This window comes from Cupressus sempervirens, chromosome 3, assembly GCF_028749045.1.
Source record: "Cupressus sempervirens isolate cs-2001-9-10 chromosome 3, ASM2874904v1, whole genome shotgun sequence".
Classification (NCBI taxonomy): Eukaryota; Viridiplantae; Streptophyta; class Pinopsida; order Cupressales; family Cupressaceae; genus Cupressus; species Cupressus sempervirens.
Window position 1 is genome coordinate 780,063,659 of NC_143120.1, and position 16,261 is coordinate 780,079,919.

A 16,261-nucleotide genomic window follows, 5' to 3' on the forward strand; every position below is an offset into this window, starting at 1 on the left:
TATTTGTTCAAATTATATATATGTATATATATATCATTATCAAAGATTAATTTGATTGGTTATTGAGTGTGACCAAATAACTTGTGTTCAAAATATTTGCATTTTATAGTCAGTGTTCATATGTCAACCAAAGTCGATTATTGAGATAACATGGAGTCACCTCCATGAAGGACAATGACTTCTCGTACTATGGAGTCATGCTCCTTTGTGGACATGACTCCACAATCATTCCACCATTATGTGTGTGTGTGTGTGTGTGTGTGTGTGTGTGTGCAAACATGTAATGTCCCCTTTTTAGCATTTATAGCATGATGTTGTTGTTAGCCTATTTCCCCACGGTCCTGTAGGCTAACCAGAACATTGAAGGGACTTAGAGGCCATTTGGCCTAGATAGTTTCAGCTGCAAGTCTCTCTGTGGGGTTTTGAGGCAACTTTGGGCATACTTACTATTTATAGTAAGTCATCTTGGATATGGTCGAACATCCAGTGGCAACGGTATGTCGATGGTAATTGTTTAAAATCGACAAGAAGACTTGTTTATCATTGATAAGATTTGTTATGCATTGATAAAGCTATTTTATAAAGTTAAATTTAAATATTTAACTTTATTAATACATAGACTATAGTTTGTGGGAAATATTTAAATTAAAAGAGTCCCTTTTATTTTATAACACATTGAAGACATAAGTTACATAGAAGGAGTGATGTTTTATCCCACATGGAGAAAACGAAGGATTGAGCTCTTGTGAGAACACTATAAAAGAAAGGGAAGAGCTTATTTTTAGTATGCTTAGAAATATAAAAGAAATTAAGAAATTTTCTGGAGATTATGTCTCAATAGTTTGAAGGACGAAATCCCTTCAAGCTAGAAATCTTGATGCCATTGAAAGATATGGTCTTGAAATTTAACATGGTAGCAGTCCGAAAAAGCAGATACAAAAAAGCAGTCCGAAAAAGCAGGCTGAAAAAGCAGCCCATAAAAGCAGTCCGAAAAAGCAGAACCGAAAAAGTAGGCTGAAAAAGCAATTCGTAAAAGCAGTTCAAAAAGCAGATCCGAAAAAGCAGTTTGAAAAAAGCAAATCGAAAAAGCAAAGCAGAAGGGACAGCATTGAAAGAAATTATTACAGCCATCTACAACCAGGTTCCCTTGTTAGTATTGTTTTTAAGGTATTATAAGTTTCAACTGTAAGTGTGCATTATACCAACATTATCATTTTGTAATCCATGTAAATGCCAAAAGTCTTGGCCATATTTCATGAGCATTGTATTAGAAATTTCATTGCAATTAAGAAGATAATAGTTGTTGGTGTCATTTAAGCAATTCAATATCATTATTTATCAGCTAGTTAGTTTGCATACCAACTGTTTGTAAAAATGCCAGTTGGCTGTAGGTATTCATTTCTCATGCTTAGATCATATATATGCACTGAATATTTGTCAAAATTAGTAGCACACTTATGTTAGGTCATTATGTAGTCCATTTGGAGTCTTCTAACACAAGATTCTCATTGATGCAAATTGAAGAAAGAGTCATTTAAAGCCAGCTAAAATACTATATCAGTCATACGTCCCTTGCATGTGAATTGTTTGATGAAATTCCTTGAGCTTTCATCAGCATTTTTAAGAGCAGATTTGAGGAGGGTCATTACAGTGGTATCAGAGCTTGCTTGCAAAGTGTTTGACGAAATGTCAAACCACTAAAGTATAAAGATTTTTGGTGTTTGAAGAAGTTATAACCTGTTGGGGTTATTACAGTGGTATCAGAGCGGTTTCCTGCCAGCCTGATTGGGTTATTTCAGATTGAATTCAATTATCAGTATGGTTTTAACAGGAGACAAGGATTTGGAAGAAAGAATGCACAATGTAAAGAAGAAATTAGATTGTCCATTTCAGCAAATAGAGGACCTTCTAAGAACTTTGGAGGAGTTGGAAACTTATTTAGGCAAGTTTGATCAGTCAAGACCCGATGCTATGCAAACAACTTTATCTCCAGCATTTGGTTCCTTGGTTAAGCCCCGATTATTGAGACATCATGATGAGGTAATAAGACTTACAGCTCTCTCTTGCATTAGTGAAATCATGAGGATAATAGCAGGCCTTGATTCTTATGACAATCAGATTATGAAAGAGGTACTTCATGCCATGGTAAAAAGCTTTGAAAAGTTGGACAACATTCGGGACCCTTATTTCACAAAGAGGGCAAGATTACTTGAAGTATTTGCAAGGTGTAGATTTGAAAGTATTATGCTGGCAATTGGTTGTATTAGTGACATTCGCAGGATGTTTAATACATTTTGGAATATTATGGATGAGTTTCATCCCAGCAGAGTATTGGCATCGATGCACTCCATCATGTTCACAATCTTGTTTGAGGGGGAGGATGAAATTTCTAAACTTTTGGCAGAAGACTTATGGTATGTTTGGACAAAAGATAGGAATTTGTCACCTATGGCATGTACGTGGTTAAAGAGCCTGATTGATAGGCCTAGGATCGTACCTTCCCTATGACAGGCAGAAACTTGTATGAGGAGTTTAACAGACATGCGGATTCGATACAGGGAGACATTAGCACATCTTCAGGTAATGGTTTATTTGCATCATCTTCACAGGTAGAAGGGGTTACAGATGTTGTGCAGGTTGGGCCAATTGCATCAAAAGGTGATATCACAGACACACCAGATTGCGTGATTGACACAGATAGTGATTCCAGTACAGTTGGGCTGGATGAAGTTACTACAATTGAGGATACTGTCATGTTTGAGGATAGTACAGTTGATCAGAAAGTGAGCATTCATGACTTTGCTGAGAAAGAGTACCAAGCACAGTTAGATGCTTCGTCACATGAGGTTGAGGCTGGTAGAACTCGGCATGATTTGTCCAGCCAGCTGAAAGTGAGCAAAGACAGTATTGTGACTTCATTATCTCATCATGACAGGATGCGGGATATGATAGAGGATCACATTCGGATGATTTAGTTACAGGGTAGACATAAGGGAGTTCAGGCAAAGTCTTCTTGTGTTGACTTACAGGCGATTAGGGAAGGAATGGGAACGATGAAGTCGAGTTATTTACATCTTCTATCAAATCGTGACCATCTTCTTAGCCTTGTCGGAGACTATTCAGATGCCTTGAGGAGAAAGGAGGAGGAAGTTGACAAGCTTTCTCGCAAGCTTGAGGACACTCGAGCTTCTTTGGTGAATACTCCATTGGCATTACAGGACTGGGAGAGACATAGGGATAAGCATGGCATGGAGTTGAGTTTAGTTTCATCTTGCACTCCTGATACTCAGCTTTCTGCGGCAGGCAGATCATATGTGGTCGTTGATAATGTTGCGAGTTCATCTTGCACTCACATCCAGGATACAAGGACGATGTCAAATAGGTATGTGGAGTTAGTTGGTATTGGTCATATTACCCAAGTGAGGAGTTTGCTTGAGTTACCAGCTAATTCTAGTTTACGGATATGGACTCAAGATTGTTATATTGGTGTTTGGGATTCAGTTGACTGCAGATCTTTATCACTTTTTGGTAGCAATGATTGTTTGGATGCTAACATGGATTTGATTAGCAGATTGCACGGTGTTGTCTTTTCTTGTGCCAGCAGCTTGTCCGATGTTGGTATTAGTTTTTATACGCCGGTGTTGGGCTTTGTTCATATATCCAGTCGACCATTCTTGCTGGAATGTGTTGATGATCTTTCATACTTGGCAGTGTGTACAAATGAGTCCCAGGATCATATTGGCATTGATGACATCCAGGAGGATGCAGTGGGCAGTTTTGAAGACATAGTTTCCTTGGCAGTTTCTTTTGGTACAGAGGAGTTGGATAGCAGTGCTACAGTTTTTGATACTCTGTATGTTGATATGAGCTTTGGAGTTGATTCACAGGATATGGATGGTAATACTCTAGAGACCAGTAACTTTGAGGATACTCCTTTAGACAGTGCGTTAGAGGAGGTTTGTAGGAGACAGTCTAGCTAGTGCCATCATGTGTCTAGTCAGTTGAGAGTTAGTGCGCGAGACATTTCTATCGCTTGCCAGCATTTCGACGTTGCTCGTCAGTTGTTAGCAGTTTATGGATGGGGTTCTCCTACTAATGATAAGCAGGGAGGTAGTTATCTTTCCTTCACAGAGATCCACTCTTTATGGGAGGCTATTCAGATTTTGAGACAGAATTTATATGCAGTTGGTAGCTGACAGAGATTATCTTATGAAGTGGGGAAGTACAGCATACGATGCATTATTGGCCAAGGAAGATGAGGTGAGTGAGCTTACTCAGCAGCTCGAGGTGACTTCTGAGATTCTTGAGAGTACACAGTTGGCTTTCGAGGAGTCACAATTTCATTTGGCTAAGGTGACCATAGAGTTAGAGCGACTGCAGTCTTTACCGAATTCTGTACAATCACCGACCATGGTGTCTGGTGATCCGCGGATATCCATGGTCGAGGTTGATAGAGGTAACTAAGTTGGGCGCTGCAGCTGAGCATTGTGATATGTTTGACTTGGAGGGCACGGAGACTAGTGATGTTGTTGTTGATTCTGCACTCTTGGCTATATCATCCTCTGACTTAGCTGATGATCAGTCACAATTGGTTGTATCACGTCTGCAGGATGAGTCTTTGACTGGGATTGGTTCTTTTTACCGGCATTATACTGTAGGATATGTTCATCGGTTTGCTTTTGATTCATGTGTTGAGGAGTTGATGGCAAATAGGTTTGGTCTGGGCTCTCGTTTTTGCTATCTACCGTGTAATGACTATTCACCATCAGCAGTGCATGGGTGTTATGGTTATGAGACAATGATCGGTGATCTGCAGAGTTGTGTTAATTGCAATAGGTGTGCAGTGTGTGGATTCTCTGTATTTGGTGCAGTTTCATGCGGGAGTATTCATCGTTGTTGCAAAATTGTATTGTACATTCCACATAGGCTAGTGGGATGTGTTGATGGTGCAAAATTGTATTGTACATTCCACATAGGCTAGTGGGATGTGTTGATGGTATTTACTATGTTGGCAGTTTGGGTTATCTACTCTACTTGGGTTTTGATATTTCAAGAGCTTGTTTCTCATGGGTTCCTGACTTTGGAGTTTGGGTGAGTTGTATTTGCCAATTTGATTATGGATTCCTCTTGGTTAATTTTCAGAGGTTGTTGCAAGAGCCTATGTTGACTGACAGCAGTATAGTTCATGACTACATTTGGGATCTAGGCGAATTGATTGGGTTGTTGTTCGACCATTGCTTGGAGACAAGCAATTTTGAGAAGGGCGGACTGTAATGTCCCCTTTTTAGCATTTATAGCATGATGTTGTTGTTAGCCTATTTTCCCACGGTCCCGTAGGCTAACCAGGACATTAAAGGGACTTAGAGGCCATTTGGCCTAGATAGTTTCAGCTGCAGGTCTTTTTGTGGGGTTTTGAGGCAACTTTGGGCATACTTACCATTTACAATAAGTCATCTTGGATATGGTCGGACATCCAGTGGCAGCGGTCTGTCGATGGTAATTGTTTAAAATCGACAAGAAGACTTGTTTATCATTGATAAGATTTGTTATGCATTGATAAAGCTATTTTATAAAGTTAAATTTAAATATTTAACTTTATTAATGCATACACTATAGTTTGTGGGAAATATTTAAATTAAAAGAGTCCACTTTATTTTATAACACATTGGGGACATAAGTTACATAAAGGGAGTGATGTTTTATCCCACATGGAGAAAACGAAGGATTGAGCTCTTGTAAGAACACTATAAAAGAAAAGGAAGAGCTTCTTTTTAGTATGCTTGGAAATATAAAAGAATTGAGAAATTTTCTGGAGATTATGTCTCAATAGTTTGAAGGACGAAATCCCTTCAAGCTAAAAATCTTGACGCCATTGAAAGATATGGTCTTGAGATTTAACATGGTAGCAGTCCGAAAAAGCAGATACGAAAAAGCAGTCCAAAAAAGCGGAACCAAAAAAGCAGACTGAAAAAGCAGTCCGAAAAAACGGAACCGAAAAAGCAGGCTGAAAAAGCAGTCCGTAAAAGCAGTTCAAAAAGCAGATCCGAAAAAGCAGTTCGAAAAAACAAATCGAAAAAGCAAAGCAGAAGGGGCAGCATTGAAGGAAATTATTACAGCCATCTACAACCAGGTTCCCTTGTTAGTATTGTTTTTAGGGTATTATAAGTTTCAACTGTAAGTGTGCATTATACCAGCATTATCATTTTGTAATCCATGTAAATGTCAAAAGTCTTGGCCATATTTCATGAGCATTGTATTAGAAATTTCATTGCAATTAAGAAGATAATAGTTGCTGGTGTCATTTAAACAATTCAATATCATTATTTATCAGCTAGTTAGTTTGCATACCAACTGTTTGTAAAAATGCCAGTAGGCTGTAGGTATTCATTTCGTTTAACAGATAGTAGACTTCTAGTGTTTGTTGTTCATATTTTCAGCAATATGTGTTTGCAGGTAATTATACTCAGGTCTGCTGTTTTTAATTAAATTATAATCTATTGTTAAGGGTAATTTTCTTATATTTCAAATTTAACCTACAGTTTTTCATTTGTTTTTTTCTTCTTCCATTTAGAGATTTGGACTCAACATTAGATATTCTACCCAGGCATGCAACTAGCTTTAGCAATGAAAGGTATTTGTTTTCAGGCAACTCAATTTTGATTATGTAAATTTGAAGATAAGGGATTTGCTATTATTCCAGATTTGAAATACTTAGATCGCCTTCATAATGAATGAATAGACCAAATAACTTAAGCCATTGCCTGCTCTTAGTATTTAAGCAGGAGCACATGCAAGTAACCAATATATCTGTCAAGCACATTATGCTTTGGCCCCTCCAGCAAAAGAAATAGAAGCAATTTACAGATATAGCATTTGGTGTAATGAAACAATTAGGGTTGAATGCCTAACTTATAAACTAAGGATAAAAAGGGTTCTCCACTTTAGTGTGTCAGTTTAGGGCTGGTGGTGGTGTCCCCACCAAGGTTTAAACCTCCGTTGGGGCATTGTGATCATGGGCTTGTGCCTTCACTGATCCAATGTGCTCGCAGATTTGGGTCTCAACTCTCTGCTAAATGGGGATGAGGTCTCCTATTAGTGGCATCAATAGTTCATAGCTCCATGTCAAAAGTGCTTCACATGGGTCCAGAAGACATGTCTTGCCAGTGTCACCTACTCGTTAAAAAATTTACCGGAAACTTAAAAAAGGTTAAATCAGTGCTTTGGGAAGATTAGTTGTTGTCAAAGAAAATTAAAAAAGGGCTATTATAATATAATAAATAAGATATCATAAACAAACAAAAAAGTTCCCTACATTCGTATCATAAACAAACAAAAAAGTCCCCTACATTCATATCATAATGTTGTTTTCTATGAACAGAATTCTATCATTTAATACAATATTAAGATAAGTTCATATAGGTTTCCAATAATTACAAAAAAACAGTGTTACCTAGGGACGCGTCTTTGATATATTTTCAGCTGTCCCCATCCTAGAAATGTCTCAGAGACTTTGGACACCTAGGGGACTTTGACTTTGACTTCTGAACAAAGTAGACTTTGACTCATAAAGTAACATAAATTTGGCATATGAATTTTACTGATTCTTATATTTTTAGGTTCTACTATGTACAATTACAAGCTTTTATCCATGTTTTCCTATAAAAATTTTCAATTTCTCTATATATTTTAATTTTACCTATTGTTATATAGCCGTCCCCATTTTGCATCCCTCCCCATCCCTAAAATGGGCAAAAAACATTGCCGTCCCAGAAACCCGTCCCACTGTCCCCTGCTGTCCCCGTACCAGAAACTTGGAGGAGCATAGCAAAAAGAGATGCTAAAGAGTTAGTAATACTTACAGGTTCAAAGAAAAAAACGACAAGTCTTAATTCCACAATTTGACACTGAGAATAACATGAAAAACTTTCAAAATATTATAAGCATTCAGAGAATTTTTTCCCACTTAGATCAAATTCTAATGAGACCATGATTCTATAAATTGAGAATGGTTGAACAAAGACTTGTACATAAACAAATAATGCTATATACTTCGTCGGGAATTCATCATCATGTAGCCTCGGTCAAAGATCAGAAGACATTATACAGATAAATTGAAGTTGAGTAAAGCGCCACATCTGATTCACTAGACATGGGAGCTTGGTGCAAGTTCAGGTGGATTTAACTGCAGATAGATCCTGAGAAGATTATCCCATTCCTACCAAAGTAAATACGTAGCATTTAACAGAATACAAGAAACCTGGACTGCAACAACACTGAATTGTTGACTCGCATACTTCACTAGCGAGCAGCGGCTGACACGAACAATAAACACAAATGCCTTAGAACCTCAAATGTAACAAAAAAACAACCCTTTACGAGAGAACAGCAGTTTGGAAAAGCCTATTCTCTTTAGATTCTCCTCGTATATCAATCATTCAAAATACAAGAAATAATGGGTTTCCTTACATTCTCTTTCAATTGCCCTCACATGTCACTCAAAATGTGGGAACCAAGGGAATTTGATTCCAATCATTTCTGTCCATTTTTTTATGTTACTAGGTTTTCATCTCGTGTTAAGCTCCCAGAGAATCTGGACCTTGCGAATCGAGCTTCATACAAATAAAAGATTTATCCTAGCCCATTCTCTAATTAAGTGTTACGAGAAAAAGATACATGAAACCTGCCCCTTTCGAAAAAGCAATCCACTATCCGGACAACAAAAGGTAGTCCTAGGTTCGAGTCTCACCAAATCCATAGAAAGCAACTCATGCTCAGATTAAGAAGCATCCATCATCTTTAGTGCATGGAATTCAAAGTCATACCAAGCTTATTAAACAGTGGAAAACTCTAGCAAATAATTCAGACGTCTCAAACCAACGAAAGAGGCTAAAAATAGAGAACAACATTGAAGCAGAAAAACTCAATAGATGTTGATACGTCTCAGCTGAAAGAGGAAAATTACTCTTCAAGTCTTTCAAACATGTGTAGCTCTTTTGAATAAGCCCAGGAAAACAAAGAAAACACTCCTACCACAAATGCAGCTCTAAATTTCCAACAACAAAAAGAAGTTGTTCTATGTTTCTTCTGGGTTTGCATGAAGCGAAAATTTCGCCTTCCAAGCAAAACACAAAAACACTGAACAAAAATGACAGTGGGGATTTGATTTATTTGCCAGAAAGCAATCTACAACACACCCTTTAACAGCATATTGTACAATTCACAAGAAAAACTAGGAGAAAGGCATAATTGATAAGACACAAACAGAAGGTATAGTGAAGAAAGACAGTAGAAGTAGCTCAATCTTACCGGACATGCTCAGCTCGGACTCAAACTCAGAAAAAAAGCGCCATTCACTACCTCCGTGTTTTTACATTTTCTCGTCTGCTGCTGTTATTATAATTACCATTTTCTCTTCTGCTGTTGTTATTGCCATTTTCTCATTTCCCCCGTGTCAACATCATTGTCCACTCACAACCGCCGTCAAGAGCGTTTTATTATTATTATATGCGTTTTCCTATCACCGTAAAATAATAGCAATTGTACTGCTGCTTCTGTGATCAAAATATACCGCGAAAGTGTATTTTAAATTATTTTTTTCGAAATTTACAAATGGGATGTTTCCGAACGGATTTTAACTTCCAACATCACGGATAAAAACAGAATTTCTCGGCCCTTGCCCCATCAGAATTATAACCCTATCCGCGGTATTAGTATCATAAGTTGTATAATGGTCGCTGTTGATATTAAAGGTGTTTTGGTTAATGTTTGAAGTGGGTGGACTAGGCTTAGAAATATGGTGTTTTAATTTGTTTAAACTTATTTTGTTTCTAACTATTTTATAAATAGATTTGCAAGTAAATCGAGTTTTTTTTTGAGGAAATTTTGTGGACAAGTACATATGTGCTAGAGTAATTTTAGCATGGGTGACATCTGTAGAAGTTCTAATGTTTTGTCTATGTGAACATGAACATCATTTAGATGTAATGAGTGGACCACCACTCATAAAACATGGGTCAATGAGTTTGACTTAAAATTACATAGTTAAATCTAAATAGCAATATCACAATTTGACTCGTGTGAAAAATATCTGATACTTATTGGTTGATGAGCTTAAAGAGCTTTAAAATGAACGACTCATTAGGTTCAACACTTGTGAAAGGTCTTACAGATGGGGTTGCAAGCAAATTGGACTTAACATTGGAGAAAACCTTGTGGTTAAGTGTGCATGAGCTAGAGTAGTAGCTGGATGGGTGACCTCTTTAAAAATCTCAGTGCTTCACCTATGTAAGCATCACCTAAATGCAATTAGTGCTAAATATTACATTCATTCTCATGAGAGATGGGTTTATATGAACCACTACTCATGAAATATAGGCCAATTTGATTCAAAAACTACAAAATTAAATCTTGATAGCAAAATCACTATTATTTTTTTTAGGAAGAATGGAAAAGTGCATTTCTAAATGTTGAACCAAAAATTCTCAACCTAATGACAAAATACTAAATAAGAAAAAAAATTTAAAAATAAAAATAAAAAAATTCGCATGATTCTACTCAAAGATTACATCTCAATTCTTGGGAAAAAATCATACCATAATTGTGTGTTTAATGAAAAAATATATTTTATATAATAATGTTACAAATAAATAAATATATTATAAAGATGGTATGTACAAATAGTAATCAAATTTATAAATTTCCCTCTTTTCGTCCATAAAATAGCATTTAGCTACTTGAAAAGTATTCCTGTCATTGTTAAAAAGTTTTAAAAGTGTAATGAAAAGGATGGTGTGTATCTTTTATAACAAAGAAATGTTAAAAAAAAAGGTTCATGAAAAGAAGTGTTGTCCATTTCATCCATGACAATAATTGTTTTAATTCTATGCAATGAGTATTTATTTCTAATGTCTATTAGGAGATGTCTTTAGTCATGTTATTGGGATTCATTTGTAAAGTTGAGTGTAACACTACACACAAAAAATATTTAATATTTGAAAACTTTTATATCATAAAATGTTGGGGCAATGGTTTTGTATACTAATGGTTTTGAGGTAAATGGTTTTTTCTTATTATTTAGTTGTTTTGTGTGAACATGGATAAAAGTATAAGTTTAGCGGTTGGCATTTTCTATTTGGTTATTTGATTTTTTTCTTTTTTCTTTTTCTTTTTTATAGGTAAACGGTTGAAGTCTAGGTTATTTATTATTATTAATATTAATTATTATTATGAAGCGTGGGTAGATTCGAACCCAAGACCTCTCTAATGAGAGGCTCGCAATTTACCAATGCGTTGTAGGCTCTTACCTATTGTTCAATTTTTTTCTTATTAGTTCCTCTTTCAAATCAATTATATATCAAAGTATCAACCAATCAATATTACAATTAAAATATGTTCTACAAATTTTCTAAAGTTTACATATTCATATTTGTTTTGAATTACATAAGTTATTTTTATCTATTATTCTATTGTCATATGTGTTAGAGTCAATTAGGGTGTGGTCCCATGGAGGGGGCTTCCTAAAAACATTCGGCAAGTGCTACTAAGATTTTTTAGGATAATTTTAAAGTGGGAGGTCCCATGGATCTTGAAGTGAAGTTTATGCTTAAAAGTTTGACCTCCACAATTTATAGAAGCTAGTGGTCTCATGAATTGCATTGTTAATTTACATAACTAAATCACCTAAAAATAATATCAATAAAAATTTAAAAACATATTAGACAAAAAGCCTACCCTAGTGGGGCAATTTCTAGCCCCCCACCTTTTCCACTCGCTCAAATTTGGACCGTAAAAAGTAGGGGCAACTGTCTTTTAGGAGAAGATTCTATTTAATCCTGTAGCATTTTTTGTTCCACTTCATGGGACCTTCCACTCCATAAAAATAAATCCTGAAGCCCCCTCATGGGACCGCAACCTTAGTCACTTTTTTAAGAGTCAAAGCATCCACCAATAAAAACTCACTAATAATGGTTGATTTTTTAATAATAATATTTTAACAAGTACATACAATTACATATGTCTTATTTATTTTATAAATGTGTAGATTATAAAACTACTTTTTTTTCTTTGAAACTTAACCCTTCCACTCTAAATAAGACAAATGATAAAATAAGATAAAAAAATCGCCACAAAATCTTTTACATATTCTTCTAGAGTCTTCCAATTAACACGATTTTGGAGTCTTCCAATTATTAATAATATATGCATACACTTTTTCTTTTCTCATTAATTTTCTATTTTATCAACAAATAATTTTTAGGAAAATTATTCAAATGATAAAATAAGATTAAAAATTCATCACAAAATTTACAAATAATTCTCTATTTTATGTCTTCCAATTAGCACTATTTCTGAAGTCTTGCAATTATTAACAATATATGCATACATTTTCTCTACTTTATTAACAAACATTTTTTAGGAAGTATGATTTCAAATGCGTACACTTCTTTTTTCTCATTAATCCTCTATTTTATCAATAACTAAAATGCTTAATATATGTGTGTGTGAGAGAGATTAAATATTTACACCATATAATGTGAAAACAAGATGTCTCCTCTCTCTTTTGGAACATCACAGATGACCATTTAATAATTAGGTTAAAAATTAACATAGAATTTTAAAATTATAATTTCACAATTCATGAGTAATTTAACCATGTAAAAATTATAATATTATTACTATAATCTATAACATCCTAAATTTCATTAAAATAGCATTAATGGCAAGAACATGATGCAACTACCTCATCTTGTTTGTATTGCATATATGATGAAACAGAGCATAGGATGTGTGATTACATGCTTAGACACATCAAATATTTTTTGCTAGAAAAACTTTTTATTTAAAGGGATTCTAGAAGTGTTTCATAATATTTCATTGCTCATTTCTCAAGTTTTCTCCTACATAATCTTGTGATACATATTAAATTTTTGCATTATGACTATTTTGTAATTTTGTATGCCTATTTAACTTGACTGGGGCTAAGTGGTAAATGGTTTGATCAACCTAAAAATTCCCTAAAAAGTTGTTTCAAAGTGATGGTGTTGATTGAGAGAGGTGTAAGATCCATATATTTTATTTAGCACTTATGTGAGCTATTAAGTTTTCTGGATCGTTGTTGCAAATGTACTAAGCATTGCCTGTAATAAGGTATATATTTTCCATATGCAACATCCTCTTTTTATATTAAACATAGGTCATGAATAGAAGGGACATGTCTATTCAATAATCAAATAATTATTTTATATAAACTTAACTATTGTTATATATATATATATATATATATATATATACATATATATATATATGTATATATATATATGTATGTATATATATACATATATATATATATATGTTTATATCTCACATAAAATTATATCTCATATATAATTACATATACATTCATAAAGTTATCCGACTGAAGCTACCAAACATTAACACTCCCTCTTAGCAAGGGAGGATAAACACAAGCCAAATATTACACCATTGGTACTATTAGGAATTTAAGGAAAACTCATAAGTTTTCTACCATTAATATGGCATGCGATATTGGAAGTATTGATCTCCTAAATATTAACATATGATATTCATCAATTACTCAAACTAGGGTATGATATCACATTTGATATCAAGATTCTTGATCTCTCGGAATATCGACATCTGATATTCACCAAGTACTCAAATAAGGTTTGATATCAAAAGTATTGGCCTCCCAAAATATTAATGATATTCACCATTTACTCATAACGTTTAGATATCACATTTGATATCAAGAGTATTGGCCTCCCAGAATATCAATGATATTCACCACTCACTCAAAAAGTTTAGATATCACATTTGAAATCAAGAGTATTGGCCTCCCAAAATATAAATGATATTCACCAAGTACTCTAAGAGTAATGGCCTCCCAGAATGTTGAGATACAAGACATTGACCATTTACTCAATTTATTAGATCTCATAATACAAGTTGATTGTAAGATTGTCACCTTACAACAACTTCTCCCAAATACAAGTGATAATCATTTGGAAGTTGTCACTTCCTTGTGATATACAAAGGGGGGTAGACCAATTAAAAATCACATGGTCACAATGTATGAATCATAGTCCTCTTGACTGCTACAATTCAATGATCATTGAAACCTTCTCAACATGGTTAACTCCCTCTCAATCAATAATACAAAGATAACAAAGGTTAATAACTCCTACAGTTTTCTCCCTCTCCTTCCAAGGTTGCCTCTAATAACATGCCAGGCTCTCTTTGAATCTCAATATCCCTCTTCCTGCAATTACATTCTCAAAGGAAAAGATCAAGAAACATGGCTCTTATAGTACAAGATAAAAACTACAATGAATAGACAATTGTAATGCTCAAGAAAAATACCTATCAATATCCTTGATTGTCCTCCTCATCTTAAAATGACATGGTGATTTTACATATTATAACACTCAATTTCTTTCACCCTTCTTATAATATATATATTCATCTCATAAAATATTAAATATTTTAAATAAGCATTATTTATCTCAACTATCTATTTTAAGAAATTCAAATTCTCTGCACATCTCTATGAATAATACATACCTCATACCCACCTTTACCTTGGTTATGTCTTCAACACCTTATAATCATATCTTAAAATAATAAGCATCATTACTGTTGTTAAATGTGTAAGGGTTCAATATTTATTACCGCAAATCCCTTCATGTTACTCTGATAATCACAAAGATCGTTGTGTATATTCTCCTTCAACAGGCTTGATAAACTTCACCATAGCATCCCAAGTAAGAGCGATGGCAGCCGATAAGATTCCTATCATTACAAACATCCACTATAGCAAGGTAATGTAAAAAGGCATACTCATAAAGAATGTCTCAATTTAACATCATATGAACCAACAACACCATGAACAACACAGGCACTTCAAATTTAGAACAACACAAAGCTCCTTGAATGCCAAGCAACCATAATACTGAAGTTGAATAATCATTAGATAAAATGAATCAATGAACATGAAAAAGGAACCGCAGGTTTCATAAATTGTTGATGGAACGTGGAAACAACCAATCACCATCTTTGAACTAGAGTAAGAAAGATGTTGAGTACATAACACGGAGCTCTATGCACATTCCTAGCATTTCTTGAGTGAAACAAGAAATAGTTGCATGATAACCAGAAGACACTCTTCTATAGTGAACATGACAGTGGAGGTAAGATTTCGGCAAACAATGGGAGAAAGGTTATGACCACTGCTATATCCAATGCAAGAAGTATCTGCACTGCTCACTCCTCTACATGAATTAAGTGCTCAAGATAACTCCAAAACTTAATTGCAAAAGAAAGAAAGAAAAAAATATGTTCCCAAAAGAAATTTTGAACATAGAAACTTCACGCTTGAAACACCGTCACCTCTCCAATATCTAATTACGTGCCTCCCAAAGAAGCTAGTGACAGTTACAACATGCTAGAGAAAAGAGACTTCCTTAATTTTTGTTATCAAACCTGCTATGATACCATGTTAAGTTTCCTAGATCATTGTTGCAAATGTACTAAGCATTGCCTATAACAAGGTACATGCTTTCCATATGCAACATCCTCTTTTTATGTTAAACATAGGTCATGAATAGACATGTCCCTTCATGGGACATGTTTATTCAAAAAAAAAAAAAAATATATATATATATATATATATATATATATATATATATATATATATATATATATATATATATATATATATAATATATATTTCTCTCATGTAGTAAGTTTATATCTCATATATAATTACGTATATAGTCATATAGCTATCCGACTGAAGCTACCAAACATTAACATGAGCAAATATGATGCAAAGTTAAAATGATGACAATTCTAGATAGATTTCAAATGTTTGAAGGTATGAGATGTATTGTGCATATCATTAAAATGTAGAATGTAAAAATGCACATGGAAGATGAGTTTTGCAAATATAAGGCTTTTGGATGAGAGAAAACACATGTTTAAGAGAACAAAAAAAATGTAAAATTAAGCAATAAACCTTATACATTAACCTCCTTGATCAAGCTAAAGTGATGCACCCAATTCACCTTGATTTTCTACTTTGGTTGTTGATATGTGGTTTTTTTTCTCCAAACAATATAACAATATAGATTTCAAAGAGATTGCATGATTGTAGGCTGTTATGGAATGGAGGGAAAAGAGTCCAATTTATAGAGTTTGAAGTGGAGGTATAGAGGATCAAGATTCAAAGTGGTGTGAAGGGTTA

General features: G+C 34.4%; 1 protein-coding gene across 2 annotated transcripts in view; it reads right to left on the reverse strand.

Annotated features, from left to right (window-relative positions):
• Positions 1 to 9,498, reverse strand: part of LOC149569106 (DNA-directed RNA polymerases IV and V subunit 2-like) — a 261,527-nt gene extending 252,029 nt beyond the window's left edge. The window contains exon 1 of one of the 2 annotated variants that reach the window (XM_089821887.1): positions 9,307 to 9,498. The gene's annotated coding sequence lies outside the window, so the exon portion shown is untranslated. The remainder of the gene's footprint in view (positions 1 to 9,306) is intronic. The other variant, XM_089821888.1, reaches the window with a different exon arrangement.
• Between the last annotated feature and the right edge of the window lie 6,763 nt (positions 9,499 to 16,261).